Raw genomic sequence first — 15819 nt, forward strand, 5'->3', positions numbered from 1 at the left:
CGGGTCGGGTCTAGTTGAGGAGTTGGATCAGGGGTTAATGGGGGCGTGGGGGGGTGGGGGTTGGAGGCGGGGGGAGTCCCTTGGGGGTTGGGGTGGGTGGGGGTGTCCGTTGACAGGGTGGGGTGGGTCAGTGCTATAGTTATCCAGAAGCTGGAAATGCTTTTAATTCTTCTAACTGTTTCTGGGTAACTATTGTGGCAACGCAGTTGGAACCACCCGAAGTTTGCGATTTAAGTCACATTTTCGGATGGCCCCCAGTGCAGGGCAATTGCCCTAAGGAAGTTTGAACGTCCCAGGCAATTGCCAGGCAGTCAGGGGTAGCCCCCAGATACACTGCCCTGGAGCTCAAATGTTACAGCCCTGAGTCACTTAAGGTGACATTGGGACAGATGACCAAAAGCTTGGTTGAGGGGTTTGGTTTTAAGGAGTAACATAATAGGAGAGAGAAGCGAAGAAGTTTAGGGATGGAATTAGGGCGCAGGCAGCTGAAGGCATGGCCCCCACTAGTGGAGCGATTAAAATGAGGGAAGCTCGCAAGGCCAGAATTGGGGGAGTGCAGAGATCTCAGTGGGAGTGTAATGCTGGAGGAGGTTACAGAGATAGGGAGGAGGGTGCAAGGTCATGGAGGGATTTAAAAATACCGCATGAGAATTTTAAAATTGGTGCATTGCTGGCCTGGAAGCCAACGTAGGTCAGTGATGATGGGTGAGCTGGAATTTGTGCGAATTAGGATACAGGGTTTTGGATGAGCTCAAGTTTGTGGAGGGTTGAACATGGGAGGTCAGCCGGGCTGGTGTTGAAATGGTCAAGTTCTAAAGTAGCAAAGGCGAAGATGAGGGTTTCTGCAGCGGATAAGCTGAGGCCGGAGTGGAGTTGGTTGATGCTATGGAGGCAGATGGAAATAAGCAGCCTTAATATTGGTGTGGATATTGGTCGGAACCTCGCCTCGGGATCAAGATCTACAAACAGTCTGGTTCAATGTCAGACAGTTGCCAGTGAGAGAATTAAACCTGGGATTTACTGGATAACACATCCACCTGCTTGGGTATTATGTAGACATTTTTTTTCTAACCTAATCTTTTATTTAATCCTCTTTCCCCAGCAAACCTCCTCCAAAAACAGACTTTTAAAAATATCAAATTCACTTTTATCTTCCTCCTGACTCCGACTGTACAGTTTTTGTTGTTAAATCATATTAAAATCAAACTTTTGTGGCTAATTTTTCAGGAGACCAAAAGCCCAGATTTTAAAGAGTGACGTGGTTGCAGATTATAATGCTTTTAGGCATCAATTGCAGAAATAGTTGCCACTGGTTGGTCTCATGGGTTGTCCCAGACCCTGAAGGTATCTAGACGGTCTCCTGTCAGATGAGATGTTAAACTGAGGCTCCATCTGCCCCCTCAGGTGGATGTAAAGAATCCCACAGCATTATTTCAGGGGAGTTCTCCCTGGTGTCCTGGTCAATATCAATATGTTTCACCAACATCACTAAAAGCAGAGATTATCTGATCATTATCGCTTTGCTGTTCATGGGAGCTTGCTGTGTGCAAATTTGCCACCACATTTCCTACATTGCAACAGTGGCTGCACTTCAAAAGTACTTCATTGGCTGGAAAGCACTTTGGGACATCTTGAGGTTGTGAAAAGTGCTATATAAATGCAAGTCTTTCTTTGTTTATAGGGATTGAATTCAAGGCTTTGCGCGGCACAGCTATTTACTGGAACTAGCTGATCCATTAAAGAAACACCATTATTTTTGATGACCCTCTCTGATCCGCAATCTTATTAGCACCTTGGGAAATTTAAATGTAACTCCTGGCCCTTTGACCTGCAGCTTCCAGTTTACAGAAGCTGCAAACATTATATCTTCCTCCCGTTCAGGATAAAAAAACTTCCAGTACTTCCAGCTGAGTGACTGAAATCTTTCGCTCTGCAAGCAGAATTTATCTGTAAATAAGCACTTTGGGAGTCAGTGATCCTTCTGTACCATCCTCGAACAGTGTCGTTCCCATGACAGTGAAACGGCTGGAGAAGCTGGGCTTTTTCTCCTGATTGCAGGGAAGGTTAAGGGGAGATTTAACAGAGGTGTCCAAAATTTTGAAGGATTTTGACAGAGTAAATAAGGAGAAACTGTTTCCAGTGGCAGGACAGTTGATACAAGAGATACAGATTTAAGACAATCGGCAAAAGAACGAGAAGCAAGATGAGGAGCAAACAGTTGCAGCATCCCTCTATTAATGTTGTTTGTACAAAATCTTTCATGTCTCTGACTTCCATTCCCCATCATTGGTGGCCGTGACTTCAGCTGCCTGGGCCCTAAGCTCTGGAATTCCCTCCCTAAACCACCCCCCGGATCTCTTTCTCCACCTTTAAACTGCTCCCTAAAATTGGGACTCTTTGACCAAACATTTGGTCACCTAAATATCCGAATATTTCTTGAGATGGCTCGGTATTAATCTTTGCCTGATAAACACTCCTATGCAGCACCTTGGAAGGTTTTAACTTTATTAAAGGCGTTGCACAAATGCAAGTTGTTGTTGTGAAGGGCAAGGGAGTTTTTTTTTTTAATCGTGTCAAAGGTGTCTTTCTTAGTTCAAGGGAGCAGAGATAGTGGGCAGAATTTTCCCGTTGGCGTGTGGGGGTGGGTCCTGCACGTCCACATGTAAAATGACACGTGGTGATGTCGGGCGAGCGTCCCGATGTCACCAAGCACCATCGCGATATTTCATTGGGCTGGCGCACGGTGATATCTGCTGTGCACCCACCATTAATTAACGGGCCACTTAAGGCCCTTGACTCACAAATCGACCCCCATTTCTCGGGGCCTGTGCAACCTTTGGGTCAGCGCACGGGCGCAACGGGCAGACGGGTAGGACGCATTTGTATAAACCTCCTCCACGGAGGGTGATAAGGGTGCTCACTGGGGTCGCGAGTGTGCCCCCTCAGAGGGCAAGTTATTGAAACTTGCCTGTGTGATCTGCACTACTTCAAAACACATACTAGCTGCTTTGTCTGGACTCACAGCCTTCAGTTCAGGACTCTGCAGTGAGGAATCCTTTTTGGGGCCTGCAGGTTTCAGGAAGCCTTCCCTTAGCCTGGGAATGAGAGCTGAACTCTCCCCTGGAGGCAGCTCCTCTGAGGAGGAAGGGAGGACCAGAAGGGGGAGGAGGCCAGGAGTGCACATTCAGCCTCCGGGGGAGCCACCTTTGGGAGGACAGGCGCAGGCACAAGGGTCGCAGGGCCAAGACATCTTCGTCCTCTGGCCCGTGGAGCCTGTGCTGGCCCTGCCTGGAGTTATCTGCCCATTCCACAGCTCCCCAGTCGTCGCAGACTCACCGGATGCTATTGTCACTGGCAGAGGAGCGGAGGAGCTGCCACCCTTATCCGGAGCGCCCTAAGAGGAGCCCGCAGAGATGACAGGCAGCTGCTGTGCCAACGTGAGGTCGCTTCAGACCTCCCTGCTCACCGTGGATGGATGGGGACCAAGCTGGGAACCTTGGTGCCCACACCATCTCCCACAATGGCACTGAGCAGCTGAGGTCAATGCCGATGTGAGGACTTGCTGGTTCGAGCACATCTCCAGGAAGTCCTGATGGGTCTCCTGGAGTAGGCTCTCTGCGAGAGTTGCCACTCTATCCATGGAAGACACATGGCGCTCGGACATGTGGCCCATTGCATCAGCGATCGTCCGTGTAGACTCCTCCACCACGGAGACCAAGCCAAGCACAGCCTCATATCTCCCCCAGATGCTCTGGGACACCCGGCAGCATTTCCTGTCTCTGCTGCGTCGTGGGTGACTCCAGAGGCAGCATCATCAACCATCGACTGAGCATGTGCCTGATCCCCTGCAGTTCTCCAACTGCTGGCGCCATGGGCACTCTCTGTCTCTGCCAGCTCCTCCAGTGACTGTGAAGTGCCCTCACCGGATGCTATTGTCACTGGCAGAGGGGCGGAGGAGCTGCCACCCTTATCTGGAGCGCCCTAAGAGGAGCCCGCAGAGACGACAGGCAGCTGCTGTGCCCCGGGACACTAGCCGATGTTCTAACTCCCACCGAGGTGCTAGTATCTGCGCTGGTGCCTGCCTGGCAGAGATGGTGTGATGCTGGTGAGACTTCAGGACCCTCAGGTGTGAGAGGGGGGCCCCTGTACCTCCTCCTCCCAGCCCTGTTCCGCTGATGCTGAAAGGAAGAACAAGGACATTGGATCAGTTAACGTGGAGACAATGTCAATGTCCATCCCTGTCCCCCGGATCATTATGCGCTCATCCTTCCATAGCCAATGGTCAAGCCATGTTGCAAACCTCAATCACTGAACATACAACACTGCCATGGTTGTTGGGAGAACCATGCCCTCCTCAGTGCTGGGCAAACATACCTGCCCGTGGCATCCCAACCTCACCGACACCAGTGGACCTGGGCACTTGATGCCTTTCCAGATCCAGGGCCTCCTGCTCGAAGGGGCTGAGAATGGTGATCTGCGCCTGGCCACCGACAGTCCTCACACACTCTGCCACGTTAGGAGCATTCTTCTGAAAATGAGAGATGAGCATTGATTAGTGTAAATTGCACATGGACTCTCTTTGTGCACGGCACACCCCAACCAGAGTGGGACATATCAGTGCTCCAGTGTCTCCTCACCCCGCTGCTGCCAAACACTCACACAAAGGCCTGTTCCCCAACCCCCACCCCTCCCTTGACCACATGCTGCCAACATCACATTAGGCGCCAAAGTATATCCTTCCACAGCAAGGAGGCGCAAGCACATGGAGCGCAGAGGGCAGCAGATTGATCGGTGCCAACGCCGCCTTGAAGCTCCCCTCCCAGCATTCATCATCCTGACTTTGACATGTCCTGGAGATCCAGCACTGCGCTCGGGTGCAGCTCCTCCAGGTTGCCCCCGAAGCAGTAATGTGGGTCTCAATGTAATACAAGCTGCTGGCGCAGAACCCATCTCTTCACCACCCTCACAGGGGGATCTCAGCATGGGCAATATCTGCTGGCCCACCCAGCGAAGGACACATGCCATCAATGATTCAATATAGTCACCACACTCAGACTTGGATGGGGATGGGGGGGGGGCGGTGGGAAGGTGGAGGGGCCTTCTCCTCCCATCCTGGGGAACCAGCACCTCCCGCCGTGCAGCCACCTCCTCGAGGAGGGCAGCAAGGCAGTCATCGGAAAAACAAGGGGCACACCGGCCCCCAGCCCTACCCTCCGGCCTGGCCTGCCCCGACAGCCTACCCTCCGGACTTGCGTCAGGCACATTGCCCCTCGGCTGAGCCCTTTGCCCAGCCTTTGTGAGCAGCCTTTCCAAGGCTGCCAGGACCTTCCTTTATACAGGCCACTGGGTCGCCATTGGACCCGGTGGGCTGAGTGTGCCCGCCACTGCCCACCTACTCCCGCTATCCACGGGAGTCGTGAAGTGCGCTGGGCGGGCCTTAACTGGCCCACCCATGTAAACCGGGGGCGCGGACCCAACTAGGTCTGTGCCCACTCCTGCTCTACACGCCCATCGCCCAGAAAACTCTGCCCAGTGTTACTTTTTGTAATTTTGTCACAACCATATCCAAATCTAATTCAAAAGCTGTGCTCGGGGGGAGACTGAATGAAGATGGCTGGCTGCTTCATGGTGCACCTCCGCTCACTCCGCCAGTATGACCCTGAGATGGTGGGCGCTTCTCATTTAAATTCTCCACCTCTCTGCCCTCAGCCTCCTACAATGAAGCTCAATGTCAGCTCGAGAAACAGAAGCTCATCCTTTGATTAGGCACTTTACAGTCTTGACCTGGGCTCAACACTGAGTTCAACAACTTCAAATGGTCTCTGTCCCCATTTAGTTTCCTTTCTCTTTGCAGGCTTTTGTTTGCCTTTCATTTTTCTCTTGCGTTTGCTTTCGAGATGGCCGCTCTTCATCATTCTGCCACTCACACCTTCTCTAAACATATGTTTTGTTCCTTTACTTGTCCCATTACCACTCCCTTTGTTGGCCCTGCACCAGCACCCCTGTTACCATTTAATCACTCCTGTCTTCCACCCTATCCATCCCATCTTTCTCGTTCTTTTTTGCACCCTCCCCCCACTTTCACTTGCTCAAAACCTATTGCATTTCGAACTTTTCCCAGTTCTGATGAAAGGTCATTGACCTGAACCGTTAACTCTGTTTCTCTCTCCAAACGTGCTGCCTGACTTGCTGAGTACTTCCAGCCTTTTCAAATCTAATTCATTGTTTGAATCCTTAGGCCTGATTTTAACCCTGCACGAGGGGTACGGGATAGGCAGGTGGTTAAAATGGCAGTCGCACTGTTAACGCTGTGTTCCCAGCTCACTCGTGCCCATAGCCACCATAACTGTGCACCATTGGATAACAGACCAGGTGGCCACTACCAGATTGTTTCTCAGTGATATTGCATGGGGAATAAATAGCACTCAAGACACAAAGGAGTACACCCCTGCTCTTCTTCCAAGTAAGGGCCATGGGATCTTTTAAACCCACCTGAGAATACAGACAGGCTCTCAGTTCAGTGTCTCATCTGAAAGATGACGCTTCCAACACCGTAGAACAATGCTAAGAGACAGCAGATAGCCCCTGCGCACTTGACTCAAGACAAGCGCCCATAACGTCACTGTACCCGAGCAACGAGTAGAATTGAATCTAATTAGGAAGCACACCGCATCATGACCATATTGGTGCCGAAATAGAGGTTCGGGTGACTGTCCTGATCTGGAGGCTTTCCTACAATAGGCCCCATGGAGAGCTTCCTGCATCATGGTGGAGTGCTGCATACTGCACAACCTCATTGTGCAGGGACGCCTGAGTTTTCGAAGTGGCAGGGCAGTGGGCCTCACTGAATAGGGAAGACCAGGGGAGAGATAAGAGAGCAGCTGAAGGAAGGGCTCAGCAAAGGGGTGCTAGTCACTCAGTGGGCTGGACTATCCATTTCTTGGCTGGGTGAGGAGGGGGGGGCGGAACAGAAATGGAGTGCTCCGTTCACTCCTGCCTCTGCTATTCCTCCTGATTCAATCAAGTATCGGTTGGGCAATCAGTGGCTGTCCAGCAGGAAGGAGGGCAATTAGAAGAGCAAAGGTGGGAGGTGGGGGGTGTGGGGGGTGGGGGGGGTGGGGGGTGGGGAGGCGGCGATGGTGTAGGCTCCGCGCCCAATCAGAACTGTCAGCCAGGACGTCATGTGGCAGAGGGATGATGTCACGAAAAGGAAGACAGTCGCGGCTAGAATTGTACAGGTCCTCCTGCTTTCAGGATCAGTCTTTATTCTGTATTGAAGGCTCAAAAAAAGACTGTAAAAAAATGTCATTAGGGACATGCAGATGCTGCCACCCTCTCCAGCAGACTCTGCCACTACATTCAGGCAAGGTCCCTGTAACAGGCCATTCCTTCTGCCCTTGGGCTGCCTCCTTATAGCTGGTATAAAATATTCCAAAACCTTTCCTCATCTGAAGCCTGGAAAATGCAGCGGACAATAAAAAAAATTACAGATGAATGGGTTGTTAATTTTGTTCACTTTGGCAGGAAGGGATAAAAAGCGGAGCATTATTTAAATGGAGAACGGCTGCATAATTCCAAGGTGTGGAGGGATCTAGATGTTTTAGCACATGAGTCACAAAAAGTTCGCTTGCAGGTACAGCAAGTAAGTAAGAAGGCTAATGGAATGCTATCCTTTATTACGAGAGGGATTGAACATGTGCTTCAGATGAGGAAAGGTTTTGGAGTATTTTATACCAGCTTTAACGAGGCAGCCCAAGGGCAGAAGGAAAGGCCTGTTACAGGGACCTTGCCTGAATGTAGTGGCAGAGTCTGCTGGGGAGGGTGGCAGTGTCTGCATGTCCCTAATGATATATGCTTCAGTTATACAGGGCATTGGTGAGACCACACCTCGAATACAATGTACAGCTTTGGTCTCCCTATCTAAGGAAGGATGTAAATATATTGGAGGCTGTTCAGAGGAGGTTTACTAGATTGATACCTGGAATGAGTGGGTTGTCTTATGAGGAAAGGTTGGACAGACTGGGCTTGTTTCCACTGGAGTTTAGAAGAGTGGGAGGTGATTTGATTGAAGTATATAAGATCCTGAACGGCCTTGACAAGGTGGATATCAAAAGGATGCTTCCTCTTGTGGGTGAGTCCAGAACTAGGGGGCACTGTTTTAAAATTAGGGGTCGCCCTTTTAGGACAAGATGAGGAGGATTTTTTCCTCTCTGAGGGTTGTGTGACTTTGGAACTCTCTGCCCCAGAAGGTGGTGGGGGTGGGGTCATTGAATATTTTTAAGGCTGAGGTAGATAGATTCTTGTTAGGTAAGGGGATCAAAGGTTATCAGGGTTAGATGGGAACGTGGAAATCGAAACACAAGATCAGCCATGACCTTGTTGAATGGTGGAGCAGGCTTGAGGGGCTGAATGGTCTACTCCTGTTCCTATTTCTTATGTTCTACTAAGTTTGATAGCTTGTTAATTAGTGATTTCAAAACGGGGGTGGGTGGGGGTGGGGAAATGGGGAGCTGCCGATTTCGGGATGATGATGATGATGATGATGATGATGACACAATGTCATCATGTCGAATTTTTTTGTCAGTCTGGTGGGAGTGGGCGGTGGGGGGGGGGGGGGGGGGGGGTGGGGGGAGGGGTTGTGGGGAGGTGGGGGTGGGAGTGGGGTGGGTGGGCAGTGTGGGGGGTGCTGTGCACCTGATTTGGGAAAGTAAAATCCAGCCCAGGGTTTCTGCTGACCTCAGTTCCCGGCCCTGAGAGCTTACCTGGGGCTTCCTACCTCATTAACCGGCCCCATTCCATCCATAGAGGCTCAAACTTGTCTTATCGGCACCATCCCATCAGAGGCTTGTGACCTGGAAGCTCAATCTTAGCTGCGATGGATGCTGGGGTGGGGATGGAGGGTAGGGGGGGGGGGTGGAATATAAACAGTTCGCACAAGGAGACATCGAAATAAATAAACCAGATGAAATAAAACAAAAGAAATAAGCTAGAATTAGCTTAAACAATAGCAATGCCCTTTCAATTCACTGCATGTGGAAAAGTCGAATTTTTTTGGACCAATGTTTCAGGCAAAAATTTAAGAGTTGACATTTACACAAATAAGGTTTTTGAGGGGTTTTACTGTGTGCTCGGCTTGGGTCCCCACAGCATAAAACAAAGGCCAAAACAAAACCTTGCATGAAATCCAAAAAAAGGGCTGTCATTCCATGAACTGAAAAGTATGAGTCATTGGCTTATTTTTCAACTGTCGTCCCGTTATGTAAGATCCCACCATTGGTTTTCATCCTTTAAATAATCAACGTAAGAAAGTAAACACCAATAACTTCCAGTGGAAATGACTGCAACATCCTCAACCCAGCGGAACTCGCCCGGATCCAAACTGGAACATTTGCCGACACACTGTAGGGGGGGATGGTGGGGCGGGGCGGGGTGGGTGGGGTGGCAGGTAAAAGAGAAAACCCCCTGCCGTCCCTTCTTTCCTCCCACAGCTTTAGGCACAGGCGAGTAGCGGCTTTACTCTTGCACCAATTACCCAGCCCACCCCCTCTCCCTGAACCCGGGTCATCTCCCTGGGTCACCGGCTCTCTGAACCTGCCACACTGTCAAAGCTGCCGCTTTCCGCAGCAAGGGCATTAAATCCACTGCCCAAGAACACAAGAGTTAGGAGACGTCGGCCATTCGGCCCCTCGTGCCCGATCCACCAAATAATAAGACCGCGGCTGATCTGAGTGCGGCTTCAACTCCACCTTCCTGTCCATCCCCCGTAACCCTTGACTCCCTCGTCAATCAAAAACCTGTCTAACCCAGCCTTGAATATATTCAATGAGCCTTCCTCCACTGCTCTCCGGGGAAGAGGATTCCACAGACCAACAACCCTCTGATCTCCTCGCCTCCATCTTCAATGGGAGGCCCCTGATTTTTGGAATTTGTGCCCTAGTTCCGGACTCCCCCCTGCAATGCACAGCATTGCCAGAATTCTGCTTTGAGATGTTTAATCTCGAGAGAGAGAGAGATTCAATCTTCAAATGGGCTTTTATTACCCTAGGAAGCCTGCACGGCCGACAATGTCACAGGTTGGGATTTTCAACAACAATTTCCATAGTTTTAGCATCCTAAACCACCCGAAAGGGCTCCAGGGCTAGAATATTGTGTTCGTCAGGCAGGCTTGGGGGTGGGGGGGGGGGGGGGGGGGGGGGGGGGTGTGTGGGGGGAGGAAGGTGAGCAGGGAACTTTGCACAAGTGTGCGAGTGCGCGCGGGTAAAGCTGTCCGAGGCCCATGAGGTCCAGGGAGATGAAGATTTTTGAAGATTAAAAATAATTAATTTTAAAATGTTAAAATAACATGTCCCCCCACCCCCCCACCCACCCACCATGTGACTCTATCACATGAGCAGGGACACGTTAGGAATTAGTTTGAAAATGTTTTATTTTTTTTTAGTGACGGATCGAAACCTCCTCCCACCCGTAAGGTTGGATGGGCAGTGAAAAATTTAGTTCAATTAGTTGGGCATGCGCCCACCTGAGGAGTGCAATATTCTGCCCCAGGATTCCACTTTGGCTCTGAAATTTTTGGGACTTTGACCTCTTAAAAAAATTAGTTAAGGCTGACTTTTCCACGCAGCGTGTGAAAAATCACCAAATTTTAAGCCAAAAATCACGGGTCAGCTTTCACATGTGATCGACTGTTACACCGGTGTACAGGGCACTGAAATAAAAACAGAAAGTGCTGGAAATGCTCAGCAGGTCTGGCAGCATCTGTGAAGAGGGCAACCGAGTTAACGTTCTGAGTCCAATATGACTCTTCTTCAGAACGGTACTGACCTGTGCTATTTAGTACCGAGTGAACAGAATGCCCACTTATAAGAGAAATGGTGTTGACGTTGGAATGAAGACCCCGGTAGCATTTGAACAACGTTCCTGCTTTGTTAAGATGCAACTGGAAGCTTCCTCTGTCTGCCCTGCAGCAATGCCCATCCCATGTTCCTGGGCTAAAGATTCACCCTTTTCAGCCTGTCTCGTTTCTCCTTATCATTTTAAAATGTAGTTGAGTGAGATCATGATACCAATATGTCACAATTCCACAGAGCCCCACTGCACAGTGTGTCTGAAATGGAGGAACATGAACCCACATCTGTGATGCTGCCCAATGATCTGTGGTTATGGAAGGCATTGGAATGGTTAGGGCGATTAATCCAGAGATACTTCGCAATGTCGGTGTTCGAGAATTTGAATTCCATTTATTTTTAAATCTTGAAATAAAAAGCTTCTTATCAGTAAAAGTGACTATGTAGTGGCAGTTTTTAAAAAAAAATTCAACTGGTTTCATTCATGCCTCCTCAGGGTGGAAGCTTGACAGCTTTATTTATTATTTATTGGCTATCCCTCGCTAGTGAGCATCGTCTTCCATGAGTCTGAAGATGGCTGATGAGGCCAAATCAGGATCTGCAGACTTTATGGCATGAAGAACATTTGTTATCACCTGGGATATGCCTGGATGTATATTGACAGTTCGGGTCATGGTCTTTTAACCGCTCTCGCTTTTCCTCTTCATTTTGTCGCTATTGGGTCTCAAAGCGCTGGGCCCCTTCCCACAGACTCTGCTGCCATCTGGTTCGGTCCAAGGCAATGGTCTCCCAGGAATTGGTGTCAACGTTGCATTTCTTCGCATTGGCTTTCGGCACATCCTTGAACCGCTTCTCCCGTCCTCGTCTGGTGTGTCTGCCCTGACTGAGCTGGGAGAAGACGACCTGCTTTGGAAGCCTGATATCTGACAGCTGAACATGTGACCAACCCAACCAAGATGGTGGTGGGTGATCATCACCTTGTGGGAGAGCACTGATGTTGGTGCGTCTGTCCTCCCTCTTAGTAAGTAAGATCTTCCACAGGGAGCGTTGATGGTATGGCTCCAGTGCTATGAGATGCCTCCTGTACATTGTCCCATGTTTCAGTAAGGAAGGGTTCATGACTGCATGGTAGGCCATGAGCTTGCTTTCAGTTTTGATGTCGCGATCTTCAAACATTTGTTTCCTTAGGCTGCATCAGCAGATTCCAGGTGGTGCTGGATTTCTTCCTCAATGTCATCCTTCTGTGAAAGGTAACTTCCAAGGCACTGGAAATGTTCCACATTTTCCAGGCACTCATCATGAATCCTAATCAATGGGGCTGGGCTTGTGCGTTTGGAGCCTGCTGATGGAGGATTTTGGTCTTCTGAATGTTGTGTGAAAGTCCCATCTTCTCGTAACTAATCTGCCTCAGTAGATACACCAGCAATTCTCTGGAGATCCGTTTCTAACACACCACTTACTGCAGCATCATCAATGTATTGGATCTCAATGACTGAGGTCAGGGTGGTCTGAGTTTTTGACTGGAGCGGTTAGAGAATAAATAGTTTACTGTCCATTCAATAAATAAGCTGCACTCCAGCAGGGAGCTTGTCTCCAGTCAGACAGAACATGGCAGCAAGGAAGATCAAAAAAAAGAGCTGGGGTGAGGACACAACCTTGTTTGGCTCCTGTCTTAACCTCAAAAGGGTCTGTAATGATTCATTGTTATGAATCACCGCTCACGTCCCATCATGAAGCAGGCGAAGGATGGTAACGAAATTTGGAGGACATCCGTACTTCAGCAGAATCTTCTAGATTGCCTCACAATTTACAGAGTTTAAGGCCTTTCTCAAGTCAGAGAATGTTATGTAGAGAGGTTGATGTAGTTGGCGAGATGTAAAAATCTCTTGATGGCCTAAACCCACATTGAGATTCAGGGAGTAGCTCTTCAGCAAGTGTAATAAGTGGATTCAGAAGGGTTCTTGTAATGATCATTCCTGCAATGGAAAGCAGGGAGATGCCTCTGTCATTTGCACAGTTGGATGTGTCCCCTTTCTTGAAGATCGTCACAATCAGGGTGTCCTGGAGATGACGCGGGACTTCCTCTTCATTCCAGATCTGTAGGACGAGGACATGGAGCTGGAATGTTAATTCCTCTCCTCTGTGCTTAAAGATTTCAGCAGGGATTCCATCACCTCCAGCTGCTTTGTTACTCTTCATTTGTCCGATGGGTTTCATCACCTCCATAGGCATTGGCGGAGTTCAGAGCTCATCTCTAAGTAGGATGGAGTTGAAAACACTTGCGCCAACAATTGATTCTTGAAGGTCTTCAAAATGCTCTGTCCAATGGGCACTGACAGCTTCCCTTTTTTTGATCAGAGCTCTCCCCGTCCTTAGACCTCAGAGGAGCTGCTCCTTGAGTATTTGGACTATAAAAGGTCTTTGTGTATAGCAAAGCATAATCACCTCGGAGTTCCTTAAGCTGCCACTCTCCAGCTCGCCGGGTCTCACTTAGAGTGGCGATTTCAATGTCACATCATTGGAGTTCCCAGGCAACAAACGCTGTGTAACACTCTGGCACCCTGGGAGATCACATTGCAGGTGTGCCCATGAGGTGCCAAACTTTGCTACTTGTGTCTTTTGTGTGTTTCTACCATAAAAGGTGACCCCATTGGACGTGGCTATCCAATCGGGAGAAGTGAGGCAAACTATGTTTAGGGCACCTTCCCTAGCCCCCTCCCTAATAAAGAGTGAGCAGAGTGGATCTTAAAGACAGCTGCAGAAAGGCACCCCTGCCTCGTCCGAGTGCCAGCCGACCACCTTTTAAATGCTGCCTCTGTGCCGGATCATGTCTAGAAGTTCCCAGACAACACGATCCTGCTCCCGTCGCCATTTGCTGGTTGCCGAAGGGCTTAGGAGATGTGCCAAGAAAGAAAGGCGTCTGTGTGCGTGACATCTTTTATTGCGGAGAAACTGTTGCAAACCAGCTTCCACGTGTGTCTTGACAGAACGAAACCTTGATCCAGTGGCGAAGAAACCAAGACGATTGGAGGTTCCATTCTGCTGCAGCCTTCGTCCACCAGAGCAGCTGTTGAGATATTCCAGATGACGCATCTTCCTCCGCCTATTCTGCCGTTGAGGACTTGTTTGCCAGAGCTCCATCTGCTGAGTATTTCTATGCTTCCTAACAGGCCTTCATGGTAACCGAAGCGGCTCAGGATATAAGGAGTCTCACCGTACTTCACCCTGTTTTAAATGACCCTTTCTTACCCTTTCTTACTCATTACCCAGGTTCTGTGGTGAAGACAAAGGGGTGGACGTTGGAATTCTTGCCAGTTTTACCCTCACTGTGACTCCAGTCCCATGCCAATGTGGTTGACTCTCGATTGTCCTCTGAATTGACCTTGTAAGCAGAAGTACCCACAAGGGTGGTGGAAGCAGAGACGATGAATGATTTCAAGAGGAAATTAGATGGGCAATTGAGGGAAATAATTTACAGAGCTACAGGGATAGAGGAATGGGACTGACTGGATTGCTCTACAGTCACAGAGCTAGGATATGCTCAATGGGCCAAACAGCCTCCTTCTGGCTGCCAGAAATGCCCATAAGGCCGGGACTTGCTGTGCCCGCTGGCGTCGGGCATGTTCGGTGCCGCGAGCGGACAATATGGTGCGATTGGTTTCACGGCGGCCTGAAACCAGTTTGCAATCGTCCACTCAGCCCGCCGATGGTGGGCCGCGTTTCCTGCCTTCGGACGTTGGGAACCTCATTGTATTACATCAGCTCATCATTATGGGGCCATCCCACCGGACTCACCCCTACTGCTGGATCGTCTGTCCATGTCGGCGGGAAAACACGCCGACGTGTTTCACAACAGCATATAAGCAGCATGCACCTGGCGAGCTGCACTTCACTCGGGACTTTGAGGTTTGTTGCCTACCTTGCTTCAGGCAGCACTCGCAGTCATCAGCGCCAGGCTTCACAGGCAGCACCACATCGCTTTTAGGGGGGCTCACGGGCAGGTCTCTACCTACCAGACCAGCCACATGTGGGCGGCTTTTCAATGGCTACAGGACAAGGGCTTGCTTGGGGAAGGGGGAGAAGTGGCCTCAGGCAAGGGAAGAGGCTGCAGGGCGAGGGCTGTACTGGGGAAGGGGGGTATCCCAGGGTGTGTGTGTGTGGGGCACATGTTGATCTGTGCCAGTGGGTGTACAAGATGGTGAGGGCTGAGGAGGCAGCCTCCAGAGGAGATGAGGCCAGGTGGAGATGTGAGGGTGTGTGTGAGAGAGTGAGTGGTGATGTCCCTTGAGCTGGCAGTGAGTGAGATGCCAGTGAATGTGTGATGGGTTTGTGAGTGTGTGAGTTTAGAGCGATGAGATGTTTGACTTATCCTGGTGGCATGGATGAGATCATTCATCCTCTATCTGCATTCTGTGCAGCATTGGCACTGACCACCACTTGCCATGCTGGATTGGTGATGCTGCTGCCCGTCCTGTGGCCAGAGTGGGGGTAGAGGACATCACAGCGGGCCTCCACGGTGTCCAAATGGAATTCCAGTGACGTGTCACTGAACCTGGGGGCTGCAGCCTTTTTGCCTTTTGTGGACATCTTCCCTGCAGTAGCTGTGGGCTGGAAATACTGAGATGTGTGTGTGCGGCCGGACTTTAAACATGGCACCCGGTGTGATGAAGCGGCGAGGTGATGGTGTGGCTGGCCACGGAAACGGCGTGTTTTCCAGGAATGCGTAACTAATGTGGCGGGTTTGGGTCTGATACGGCGTGAAAACGATGTTTTACCCGCCCGCTACCGCACTTAGTGCAAACCTGGGACGATTCCACACTATGACTCTACCATCCTTTCAAGGTGATTAGGATGGGCAATGAATGCCAATCCTGCCAGTGACAGTGAAGCCCATACCCAGCCAAACAAGAATTTCAGCAACGTCATTGGTAAGAAAACCAGAGTCATCAACAGGCTGCTCTCGTTGGGATCCTAG

Source organism: Carcharodon carcharias, chromosome 6 (genome assembly GCF_017639515.1).
Source record: "Carcharodon carcharias isolate sCarCar2 chromosome 6, sCarCar2.pri, whole genome shotgun sequence".
Lineage (NCBI taxonomy): Eukaryota > Metazoa > Chordata > Chondrichthyes > Lamniformes > Lamnidae > Carcharodon > Carcharodon carcharias.